Source organism: Equus caballus, chromosome 7 (genome assembly GCF_041296265.1).
Source record: "Equus caballus isolate H_3958 breed thoroughbred chromosome 7, TB-T2T, whole genome shotgun sequence".
NCBI classification, from domain to species: domain Eukaryota; kingdom Metazoa; phylum Chordata; class Mammalia; order Perissodactyla; family Equidae; genus Equus; species Equus caballus.
This window is the reverse complement of record NC_091690.1, coordinates 80142892-80155398: the sequence shown is the minus strand read 5'-3', so window position 1 is coordinate 80155398 and position 12507 is coordinate 80142892. Positions and strand designations below refer to the sequence as shown.

General features: G+C 45.1%; 1 long non-coding RNA gene across 4 annotated transcripts in view; it reads right to left on the bottom strand.

The window, feature by feature from the left end:
- Positions 1-12507, bottom strand: part of LOC102149611 (uncharacterized) — a 61960-nt gene that overhangs the window by 34023 nt on the left and 15430 nt on the right. The window contains exons 4-6 of one of the 4 annotated variants that reach the window (XR_011440697.1): positions 9344-9470; positions 7186-7350; positions 337-435 (exon numbers count right to left, since the gene is read on the bottom strand). This is a non-coding gene — a long non-coding RNA (uncharacterized lncRNA). The remainder of the gene's footprint in view (positions 1-336; positions 436-7185; positions 7351-9343; positions 9471-12507) is intronic. The other 3 variants (XR_011440695.1, XR_011440696.1, XR_011440698.1) reach the window with 3 other exon arrangements.

Sequence of the window (12507 nt, the reverse complement as noted above, 5' to 3'; positions counted from 1 at the left end):
TTACACAAACATGGGGTTGTTTATCCTTGGGAATAAAGTCTTTTTGAAGTCAAAGTTGGCATGTGCATAAAGGAGGGCATTTTAACTGATTTTTTAAGAGGGGGCCTCCTCACTTCAAACTTGGGGGGTTGCATTTCCCTAGGGCCTCGTAACACAGAGGGTTCTACTGCCGAGATGCAGACTTTGAGATCGGTTCTCTTGTTCCTCTTCTCTGGGGGTGGCCTACAGTTTGGCACTTAATATAAAATTGTGGAAAGAAAAGCTTATTAGAGGAAGGAAAAGAGACTCGCTGTGTGACCTTGGGTGAGCCCCTCCCCTTCTCTGAGCCTCCATTACCTCATGTGCAACATGTGGGGTGGGACTTTCCTGCTCCAAGGCAATGACTGGCAAACCACAGGGGAGTTGTGCTTTCTCCTGCCTCTCTTCTTGTTCCCTCTGTAAATAAAAGTACAGCCTCTTTGTTAAGAGCCAAAGGGAATTCAGGGTCTGCATCACACTCTTTCTAAGGACTGGAAACATGCTGGAGAAGGGAGACGAGGAAACACAGGAAGGGGCTTGCAGCTGCAGCAGGTATTGGTACATTTTTGCTCTGCCAAGCCAGAAGGCCCCAGGAGACTACAGGTCTTGGAGCCTCACCTGACTTCCTTGAAAACTAGGAATTGGGCCCTGGCTGGAGGGAATGCAAGGAAAGCCGTACGGGCATTGAGAAAATCCCTGAAGCCCTGAGAAGCCTGCCTTGCCCACAAGGTGCTCATGGAAAAGCTGAGATGCTAGCTCTTCACCTCTGGGCATCGGAGCAGAGACCAGTGCTGCTGTGGGAAGAGCTCTGGACACAAGGTTAAGTGGGCTGGTTTCCAGCAGGGGAGAGCCTTTGATGTTTCCAGTGACAGTCCTGCCTGAGTAGGTCATACAACAGAAGAAGAGACAGAGAAAAGGAGGGCTTTGTCTAGGACCCTGGCCTCTAGGCTGTGTGTTCCTCCCAGATTCAAGCTTTCTGGAAAACAGACTCTCATCCCACCTCCCATTCCCCTCCTTTCCCCTCTAGGACTGAGGACAGCACGCTTCTCAGCTCATAGTCAACATGCTTCTGCCTCTGCCTCTTCCTAGCACTTAAAAAATATATTTGTGATTAATGGACAGATAAAAAATTATCTGTGATTAAAAATAGAGATAATTCCCATTCCATTATGGTTTTCTAGAAATAAAACTCTGTTAAAATAATTGAGAGAATATTAATAAGCATTAATAGTTAACTTTACATTTAACTGATGTGGACCACTTTGAATAAGATCTAAAGAAATGCCAACTCCTAGACACAATTAGGTAACTCCCTTGCTGGTTTTTAACTGTTATTAATCACTGCCTGCTCTAACATGATTGTCCCCCAGCCTCGAGTAAAATTAATCCACTGAGTACGTAAACCTTGAGTCAAAACCTTCCTGGTGGTGCTACAAAGAGCCTCATCTCCAAATTTCAGCACTAGACAAACAGTAGAGGTGAGATAACTCACTGTTAGGCAGGTACCACCTGGAAAATAAGAAGTGAAAGTACCAGGTACTGAGCAGTTGTCCTGTGCCAAGCCCTGTGCCAAGCACTTTGTTAGGTTGAACCACATGAAGTTGGTGTTTTTGTAGTTCAAAAATAGCCAAATGGTGGCTATTTCACATGGTCCAACCTAATATTATCTCATTTAATCCTTACCATACCCTTACCATTGTTATTATTCTTTCCATGTTACAAATTAGGAAAATGAGGCACAGAGAAATTCAATAATTTACTCATATTACAGAGCAAATAAGCGGGGCCAGGTGCTCTGACTCCATAGGCATCTAGCCCTGACCTTCTACCAAAATGTTCCCATAAGTATTTCACGTTTCAATCAGCAAACATGGTTAAACCGAACCTGGCACATATTGTGTTTATCAAATAAATTTAATGTTATTAATGTTTATTAAATAAACAGATGAATAGAGGGCTGATTACAGGGGTATCTGGGGCTCCAGCATCAGAATGGTGTACAGGAATGGGCTGGCTGGATATTGCTGAGCCATCAAACACTTGGCCTGAGGCTCCTCACATTCTCTTCTCCCAATCTGATTCCCCACACCAGGTTCATTTCCAGAGTCAAATACGAGGCCAGACAAGGCTTCAGGGCAGTGAGGGAAAAGGAGATAGACCCGGGAACTACATGGCTGTCAAGGCAGAGCACGAGGATAGGGGGTCATGTTGGAGAAACAGAGGAAGGAAAAGGAGGGTGAGCAGAACCATCATGCCATGAGCCACTGTGATTAGGTCAGGAGTGGCAGAGCCTCCCTGGATCTGGATTCCTCTCTCCAGATGAGCTGCAAAGAGACTGTAAAATGTCCACTAACATCAGAGAGTCCTCGTGACATATACATCACTCCCTGAGCCCTTGAGGTCTTTTCTCTCTGAGCCCCAGGTCTGTTTTCCAGGCTCAAGCCAAATCTGCTCTTTCCCAGCCACCTAAACTTCAGCCTCTTCTCTCCCCTTAACATTGCCCTGTGACAGTGCCCAGGGGACTGAGGTTGGGCATCCTCAATGGCCAGCTGTGGAGGGAAGGAAAGGCATGTGGATACTGGTATAGCAGCTCCAGAGCATGCCCCACAGTCCCAGGCATGGTATGAATCAGTGAGTTGGACTGTAGTTTACGTATTTATCAATTTTTGATCAAACATAACTAAGAAATTAAAAACTGTAAAATGACGTATAGATGCACAATAATTATAGCTACCCAACTGAATAGCTTGCAATAAAAAGAAATGGATGTAGTTAGCTTAATTGCTGCTTTTGGTTTCACAGTGAGCAGTATTTCCAAAAGAGAGTGATTGATTAACAGATGCTGACACTGTGCATTGCCCTCCTTTTGGGTAGCCAGCTACCTTGCACCCAGTGATGACAATAGCAGTCCATGGTGACAAGAGTACAGAGGAGGCCCTTGGTGAAGTTGGAGGCTTAAGATTCCAGGCTATTTCCTTGAGGCTAAGAGGTGTGTATGGATGGGTGCAAAAGGAGGAATAGCTACTCCCAGGAGAATAGCAGGTGACGGAGAGCCTCGCCTTCCCTGGGTCTAAAACCTCCAGATCTGTATCACTACTAAGGGTCTTCTGAAGAAAGAAATTCAGTTCCATTCAATGACTTACTCAGCATCAATGTACTGCCCTTACTGGGCCCTGGGGGACTGCAGAGAAGAATCACCCAAATGCTCTGCCCTCAAAGAGCTTGCATATTTTGCCTGGCTTGGATAAGATCAGATCAGATCTTATCTTATCTTGTATGCCACACTCAGTGTCATTACCATCACAGTTCTACCCCCATGCAGCATGTTTTATAATCTGTAAAGCTCTTTCTATTCATTAGCTTGTTTGATTTTGCAATGACCCTGTAAGGGCAGAGATAATGGGGTCTGATTTAGCTTGCCCCGTCTTGCCTTTGATAGGAACCCCTACATGACACCCAGACTCCCATGTCAGTCACAGGGCTGTGTCCCCTCCAGGCTAAACCCAAACAGATAATTGGTGTGGGCATTTCTTCAAAGTGGCTAACTAGGAGAGGAAGGAAAAGCTGAAGTTTGAGAACTGTTTAGATCAGAGCCAATAGACATGGAAAGGCTTCAATTTGTTATTGACAGAGAAGGACATCAAAGGAATTGCTATACGAAGGTTTCTGTTCTTTAGGATTTTCTGATAGGAGTGAAGTGGAGGGAGGTTAGAGGAGAGGGAATAAATTCTGAAATAGCTTCTTGGAAAGCAAGAGACAGAGGTACTGGGGACCAACAGACGGAAGGATGTGGAGTGTTGAGGGCCTGGCAGAAAGGACACCATAGTTTGTAGGATTCTGGTCCTGTGTTTAGGTGACTGTCCCCAGTAGCATTCAGCTCCCTCATGAAGAGAAGGAAAGAAAAATGCTTGGATTGACCCAGGATAGGCAGTTTACTAAAAAGGGGAGTGGGAAAACAGAGGCCAATGGAGTTGAGTGTGTTGACAGTGGTAAAAGCAACGGATCGATGGAGGGACTGAGAGCAACTAAAGCCAGGAGAAGACTGAAAGACTTCCAGGAAGACGAGGACTTCAGGAGCTGCCAGGTCCAATAAGGACCAAAACAGCAGAAGCGGGGGCAAGGAAGTGTGAATACACACAAAGTATGAGACTGTAGTCACAGGAGAATACTAGAGGATAAGGCTTTGCAGGTAAAGCAGTTTGGGTAAGGACAAGGTCAAGAGTGGGCATATAGAGAAGGGTTGATACAGTGGTGTGAGGGCGAGGAATGAAGTCATGTACAGATGGAGGAAGGAGACACTGAGAGGTCAGGTTGCTGAGTGAGCCTCTCACAGACATCGGAGCCTCTCATCCACTCTCTAATGATGGCTAAGAGTGTGTTCCAGGGGGCATAAGTCTCAGAGAGGCATTGACAACTATGAGAATTTCATATTATATCAATTTTAAGAGAAAAGATGGGGCTCTAAGTGAAAAAGATGTAGGAAAAGGTCTCCATCTAAGAACATTAGATTTGTATACAAAGCTTAGGAGCAGTACCATGTATTTCTGTCCTCAAGGGCTCCCTGGAACTATGCTTAGGTTCCCTCTCTGGTCACCTCTTTCCTGCCTGCAATGAAACCTCATGGTCAGAGTTGGTGGTGTGTGATAGGTTGCAAAAACGGCATAAATTATTCTTCTCCTATTTGCCCATTTGAAATGTGATTTGCAGCATCTCCCATCAAGAGTCTTTTTCCTAAGATGAAGTTTGCCACTTTTGACAACATGGATTGGATGGACCTTGAGGGTATTATGCTAAGCGAAATAAGTCAGATGGAAAAAGACATTTACCATATGACTTCACTCATATGTAGAGGATAAACAAACAAAAACACAGATATGGAGACCAGATTGGTGGTTACTGGAGGGGAGGGAAGTGGAGGGAGGGTGAAAGGGGTAAAGAGACACATACGTATGGTGATGGATGGTAGCTAGACTTGGAGGTGAACATGAGGTAGTCTATACAGAAGTCAAAATACAATGATATACACCTTAAATTGAGATATTGTTATAAACCAACATGACCTCAATAAAATAAATAAACAGAGTCCTTTTCCTACTCCTTGAATCTGGAGTGGTTTTATGACTTGTTGGCCAAAAGAATATAGCAGAAGAGACATTGTGCAAATTCTGAGCCTGGACCAAGAGGCCTTGCATGATTCCACTTGCTTTCTTTGAACTTTGAGCTGCCATGTCAACAAGTCCAGGCTACCTTACTAATTCATGAGAGACATGTAGTCCAGTTACCCCCATACCCCCTTTCACAGCCAGCCAACTTCCAGAAGCAGAACTGTCAGTCATGTGAGTGATGCTATCCTGGGTCATCCAGCCCCAAGCTGAGCCTCCAGCTGAAGGCAGAGACATGAAGAAGCTTAGCTTAGACCAATGAAACCAGGCTGAAATCAGGAGAACCACACAGCCAGCCCATGGACTCATGAGCAAAAAGAAGTGGCTGTTATTTTAAGCTACTAATCTGGAGGAGTGTCTTAGCTTGAACTGCTATAACAAAATACTACAGACTGGGTTGCTCAAACAACAAACACTTATTTCTCACAGCTCTGAAGGCTGGGAAGACCAAGATCAAGGTAGTGGCTGATCTGGTTCCTGATGAGAGCTTTCTTCCTGATTTGCAGATGGCTACCCTCTTGTTGTATCCTCATATGTCCAAAAGAGAAAGATCATCTCTCTCATGATTCTTCTTAAAAGGGCACTAATCTCATTCATGAAAACTCCATCCTCATGACCTAATTATCTCCCAAAGGCCCCACCTCCAAATGCCGTTACAGCGGGCACCAACATAGGAATTTAGAGATGATACAAACATTCAGTCCACAGCAGGGAGGGTTAGTTTGTTGTGCAGCAAAAACTAGCTGATATAGGGTGGAGCGGAGAAGAGAGAAGAAATGCACTGTCCTAGGTAATAAAAAGATTATGTGCTAATCATAGTATCTGATGTATCTCAGGGCCACTTCTGTTCTGCCTAAGGCACCCCCTTCTCCCTTCCTCTGGGCTGATGCAGCCTCACACAAAGCTGCATGGCTTGCCAAGGAGTGCGGATGGAATGACAGCTCCCACTCGCCCCTGAGCCAGGCACCCCTGTGCAGGGCACCACTTGCCAGCTATAAGCAGCCTCCTTCATGCCATCACAGTGTCTGAAATCGCCCTGTCTAGGCAGCAAGTGTCGTACTACGCAATCCCCCAATGCAGCCAACTGGACAAGAATCTGGTATGTGACAGGAGATGGCAAATCGGATTCCTGCTTTTGGAAATCTGGGTCAAACACAGAGGACAGACGGAGGGTGTGTGAAAGAGGAGAAGCGGACACACAGGGAATGCTCAGTCAGGTTAGTGACAGCACTGCAGTGAGGAACGTCAGTACCTGCCACTGAGGTCCTCCAGCTATGAGGGATCTGCGAGCAGCTTCCAGCCCAGGCTCTTGACTCCCTGCACTGTTCGGGTATGGCCCTGTCCTTGGGCTTTGGGAAGACTCAGATTTCCTGCTTATTGCCTTCCTTTCTTGGGGTGCTCTGCTCCTTGCACACAAAAGACCCCTGAGTAAAACAGAAGCTTATCCCCCAAGATGAAAGGCCTCACAGAGCCAAAGTCAGGCAAACCCCGCCACTGCCCATCTATTAACTTTCTTTACAGTCCAGCCCCAGTGCTCTGAGAATGGGATGGAAGTAGGCTGCTGTCCGCTTCTCTGGGCCCTGTTCTTCAGGGCACTATGGGGGACATAAAAAGTTGTGCCTAGGGAAGCGGCCAGGTCAGTGAGGCTGAGCTGTAGGGGCTAATGAGAACAGGCTCCGGAACTATGCAACTCACTCATGCTGCAGGGCCCAGGAGACAGGATGAAACAGATAGACAGGGGAGAGCTACCCAGAAGCAGCTTTAATCTGAGAGGTGGGGACAAGCTCCAAACACAGAGCTGGCTGCACAGGAGTCAGGTGGGGGTGGGGAGTGGTGTTCCCCGATGTTGGGGTGTCCTGAGGGCCTATGGTCCATCTGGACCCCACCCAGGACCACAGGAGCCTAAGCACCAGGCAGGGCAGGGTGGATCTGACCCTGGGAGAGAGAAGAGACCCGCCACCATTGGGCCCAGCACTCCTGGACAAGCCTCCCCTTAGCAGCTCACCAGGGTGGTTGGTGACTCTTCAGCAAGATAGAGGACCCCTTATCTCCTCATTCCCCTCTTTGACAAGAGGGTCAGTGGTCCTTCTCCTGCTCTCCAGCCTGCAAAATCGTGTGCTGGTGATCCCAGGAGCTGTTGCTTTGGTTCCCATACGCACACTGCCATCTGCTGGGAGGATGGAGGAGTGATCCAGAGGTCGCCCTGAGTTTGGGCCCATGCCAGAAGTCCCGCTGCCAGGAAAGCCCCTCTCTCCTGCTAGTCCCAGCTGGAAGGTTCCCAAACCTCCCTCTCTGACTCCCTGCCTGCTTCCTCTGGCCTCCCAAGCCCTCTCTCACACCCCCGCAGGATACCAATCCCTCTCTGTCTTGGGTTTCTCTCCACCACCTCCCCACCTTAGGTACTCGCTTGCTGAGGATGGATTCAGTCCCAAGCACAGAGGTGCAGGCACAGAGCAGGGGCTTTGGGACATGTGGCCCCTCAGGCAGAAGATGATGCCTGTCCCCTCTGTCATGCTGGACCAGGTCAGGCAGGAGGAGGGGGCCATGAGGCCCAAACTGTCATAGGTCTGCGGGGGAGTCTATATGGATGTGTGGCCTCCAGTCTGCCCAAGGGCTGCCAGCCCAGAGAACCAGGCCCATTTCAGAGCTGGCTGCACTGAAGCTGAGAGGGGTGGGGGTGGGGAGGTGGGGGGGTGCCCCTGCTTGTGAACTCTGGAGGAAGTCAGGGGAGTCAGATCCCCCAGCAGAGTGCCAGAGAGGGAAGAGCCCTCTGAGATCACCCTTCAGAACCACCCCCCTCCCCGCCCCCCCCCCCCCCCCACTTTATGGAAGAGAAAACTGAGGCCCAGAAATCAGGTGCATCATACTGAGCCTCCTGATAAGAGGGACTATGAAAGCACATTCCTAAAGGACTCAGGACACCTAGTCTAATCTTTTCACTTATAGATGGGGAAACCAAGGCCTGGAGGGAAGCAGGAGCGAGGGATGCTGACCTGCTCAAGGTTGCGATGCTAGTTAGTATCTGTCCTGTGCTTTTTCTGTGCACCAGACTGCCCCACTGTGAAGAGGGCAGCTCCTAATGCAGTGTCTGCTTGAAGACAGAGGGGCTCTGGGGGAGGGAGTGGGCAGGGAGGCTGCCCAGCCCTCTGGTGAGGAAGAATGCTGAGGCAGCAGCCACTGCTGCCCTGTCCTGCCGTGATGGTTCTACAGTTTCCCACCCTGCTCAGAGCAAGGCCAAGTTAGGAAGCTTATTTACTCCTGTGCTTTTATTTGTTCATCTTTTATTCATTCACATCCTGTCAGTGTATATTGTTGACATTACAAATCATATGTATTCCCACACTCCCCCTTAAGGGAAAGTCCCAAGAATACAGATTGTTTCCAAGCTGTGAAAATGTTGGTGGCAGCAGCACTATGTCTACACCCCACCTTGGCCTCCCAACGGGGCTGCAGAAAGCCCTCATTATGCCAAGCTGAGGGCTGAGACCACCTAGACCCCCCCAAGCACCCACTCAATGCAGCATGTACAATAGAGGGAGCATGAGAAGGAGGAGTAATGAAAGAGAGTGGGGGGTCTGCAGGGAAACCTGAGGGTGGCATTTTCCCCCTACCTCCTTCCTGAGCTGGCCAGGCAGGGCTGGGTGGGGCACCATCTGAGGGGAGTGAGCCGAATCCATGCTAGTCTACAGGAAAGCCTCAAGCCACCAAAGAGGTAGAGTGCAAATGCCAAGACCAAAGGAGAAGAAGCAGATTTATGAAGTAGAGATGGAGCCAAGCATTGGTAACCTGGTGGGGTATGGCATTTGAGCAGAAGCAAGTCAGGAGAAAATGCAGCAGGCCAAGGAAGGGCCTGGTGGGCAGTCACAGTCTGCATTTATAGACGACTTAAGTGGAGTGGGAGGGCTGGAGTTCTGGCCAGACTGCGATTTAAAGAACTGGGCTGAGCTGATGTATCCTGCAGCTGTGAGATGGAATGAAGGGAAACTAGTACATGAATCTCTGAGCAGGGAAAAAAAAAATCATTATTTTAATTGCATATCAAAATCTTTGGATATGTCTAAAGCTATACTCAGAGGAAGAGTCATAGTCTCAAATAACTGTTAGACAAGATAAGTAACTAATAGCTAGCACAACAAGCAAACTCCAAAATTGCAGAGGCTTACCACAACAAAGGTTACTTCTTGTTCATGCTACATGCCTGTTTCACATCATCACTTAGGGCTGCAGGCTGGTGGAGGATCTTCTGCCTTGTAGCTGGGCCATCTGGAACACGTGGCCTACAAGACTGCGCTAAAGGTGGAAGAAGGAGGAGCGGAAAAACACACTAGCTCTTAACTATCTCAGTCTAGACAAAACATACATCACTTCTGCTCACAGGCCATTGGCTAGAACTAGTCACATGGCTGAAATTAAATTTCAAGGCACGCTATGATATAAAAGGGAATAGCACATATGTAGCCGGTGAGCACTGTCTCAGCCACACATTAAACAGTAGACAAGAAACAACGAAAATAAGTGACTTAAAGCATGCAACTAAAGAAACTAGGAAAAAATAACAAAATCATCCTAAGAAAAGGAGCAAGAAGAAATTAATAAAGAAAATAGAAATTAATTCATTAAGAAGAATTTATTAATTAACTGCCCAATTGATGGAAAGGCTAACCTAAAAGATAAATTACGAGTCAATCAGATTGAAAAAGAAGCAAAGAAGCACAAATACACGAAACAGGGAAACAGCCACAAATATGTAGAAAATTACAATAATCATAATTTTAAAATTTCACAGCTTATGCTAATATATTTTAGAAACTGTACGAAATTATTTCTAGGAAAATGTTATTACCAAAATGGACCAAAGACGTGTTAATAATCATAGAAGATATTGAGGAAACTGTCAAAAAGAAACGATTCTCCTGTGTGCTTACACACACACGCACGCACACAGTTTCACAAATGAATTCTTTCAGACCTCTGAGGAACAAATGATTCTGGAGTTGGATTATTCCAGTGCATAAGAAGGAAAGGACACCTCCAAGTTATTTGTTACAAAGCTAGTAAAATATTGACAGCAAAACTGGACAAGGCACAAAAACTACTACAGATTAATCTCACTTTTGAATAACAAAGCAAAAATCTTAAATAAAATATTAACAAATAGAACTTAGCAGCATACTTTTAGATAGTACATAATTGCCAAGTGAAATTCATACCAGAAATGCAAGGGTGATTTAAAATTAGGAAGTATAATTTACCATATTAATACACCTAGACATATGTTCTCAGACAAAAAGTTAGCATCACGTTTAAGGTTGAAACATTAGAATCATTTCTACCAACATCAGGAATAAGATCAGAATGACTCTAACTTACTATTGCGTAACACTGTTGTGCAGTTATTGACCAATATAAATAGACAAGAGAAATAAATACAAGACATAAAGTTGGAAAGAAGAGGTAAAATTATGATTATTTTTAAGTTATATGAAAAATCCTAACAATTCAATGGAAACAGCAAATGGTAAACAACAATTAGAAAATCAATATATAAAGTCATATTTTTCCTATACGAAAAATAGCTAGTTAAAAAAACAATATAGGAACAAAATTCACATTCACAATAGGAACAAAAACAGAAGTACATTTAAGAGAAAGTGTTCAGAACCTATAAACTTCTCCTAAAGAATTAAAAGACTAGGATAAATGAAGACACAATTGGTGTTTGGCTGGGAAAATTCGATTTTATAAAGATAGTAATCATCAATAAATTGATCTATACATTAATCGTGATACCAATTCTATCAATCAGCTCAGAAAGTGATTCTAAAGTTAATCTAGAAAAATATATTTGCAAGAATAGGTAGTAAAATTCTGGCTAAGAGAAATGATAATGAATCAGCTTTGCCAGATAACAGAACATATGATAAAGCTTTGGTAAATAAAACAGTACACTCCTGACACAACAGACTGATCATTGGCACAGAATGGGGAGTCCAGAGAGAAATCAAAACATATACGTGAATTTACTATAAGGGTAGCATTTTGAATCAATGATTAAAAGACTGGTTATTCAATAAATGGTGCTGACTCACTAGCCAGTCTTTTTTAGGGGGCAGACGGAGGAGGAGGAGGAGAAGCAGCGGGATTCCTGCCTCGCTCATTTGGCAAAGTAAATTCCAGATGGATCTAATATAAATGTGGAGAACAGGATCATAAAAGTGCCAAGAGAAGATACTGATGGATGCTTTTCAAATTCTTAAAGTGAAGAAAGCTTTCTTAAGCATAAAACAGAACCCCAAAACCTTAAAAGAAAAGGCTAACAAGTTAGGCTGCAAACAAGGCAAAATCTTCTCTTTGACAAAAATCTGCCATAAATTGAAGACAAAAGGGAAAAGCTATCTGCCATACATTTGACAGGCAAATTAGGCACTCCTCTTAGTTCCACGGCAGGAGAGGAACAGAAGAGAAGAATGATGAGATGAGGAAGAACAAGAAGGGAAGAAGATGGAAGGAATCAAGAAAGAGGAGAGGGCAGATAGAAAGAGAAAACCTATCTCCTTTGGGGGAAAGTTGCTTCCCCTGGATTAAGCCCCCCTCTCCAGTCCACTCCTGGAAGACTGTGTGGTCGGCTCTTCCCTGCAGACAGGGATGTCCTCACACCTGGTGACTGTGGCAAGATTGCTGATCACAGGAGGAACTGACTGATCACTCAGAAAAGGCTGCCAACTCCTGGCCTAGGAAAGTAGCTTAGACCTGGGCCAGTTATACCTCATCATCGGGAAGCCCACGAGACCTTCACAGGGCAGAGGCGACTGCCTTTAAGCAAGCTAGGTAGCTTCTTATGGGTGCTAAGATATTCCTAGACTGCACCTTTGAAGACCAGTGGGGGTGTTTTTTGCATTTTTTTCACAGCAGAACCCTTTTGCTTTTCAAATGAAACCTACAAGGAAACCCAATATATAAGCAGATTGTAGCAGTATTTTATTAGCATAACTATATTTATCTTCAAATTTAAAACATTTGCTTATTATAAAGTAAAAAATAATCTAAAGTTGGCAGCATAAAGGAATTTTACATTTTACTTTTCTTGTTCAAAACACACCATAAATAAGAAACACATGAAAAAATAGAGGTAAGAAATACCACTTTCATTGAAACAAAGAAACAGCCACAATCCCAACCTATCAGCTATGAATCATACCTGACAAAGGCTATGAATAATCTGGGACAAAATGAGGGGGGGACTCTCAAAGATAGACATATCTCAAACTTCCAGCAGGATATTGTTTTCCTGCGTTGTCACAGCAGATAACAATATTTTGAACATCCA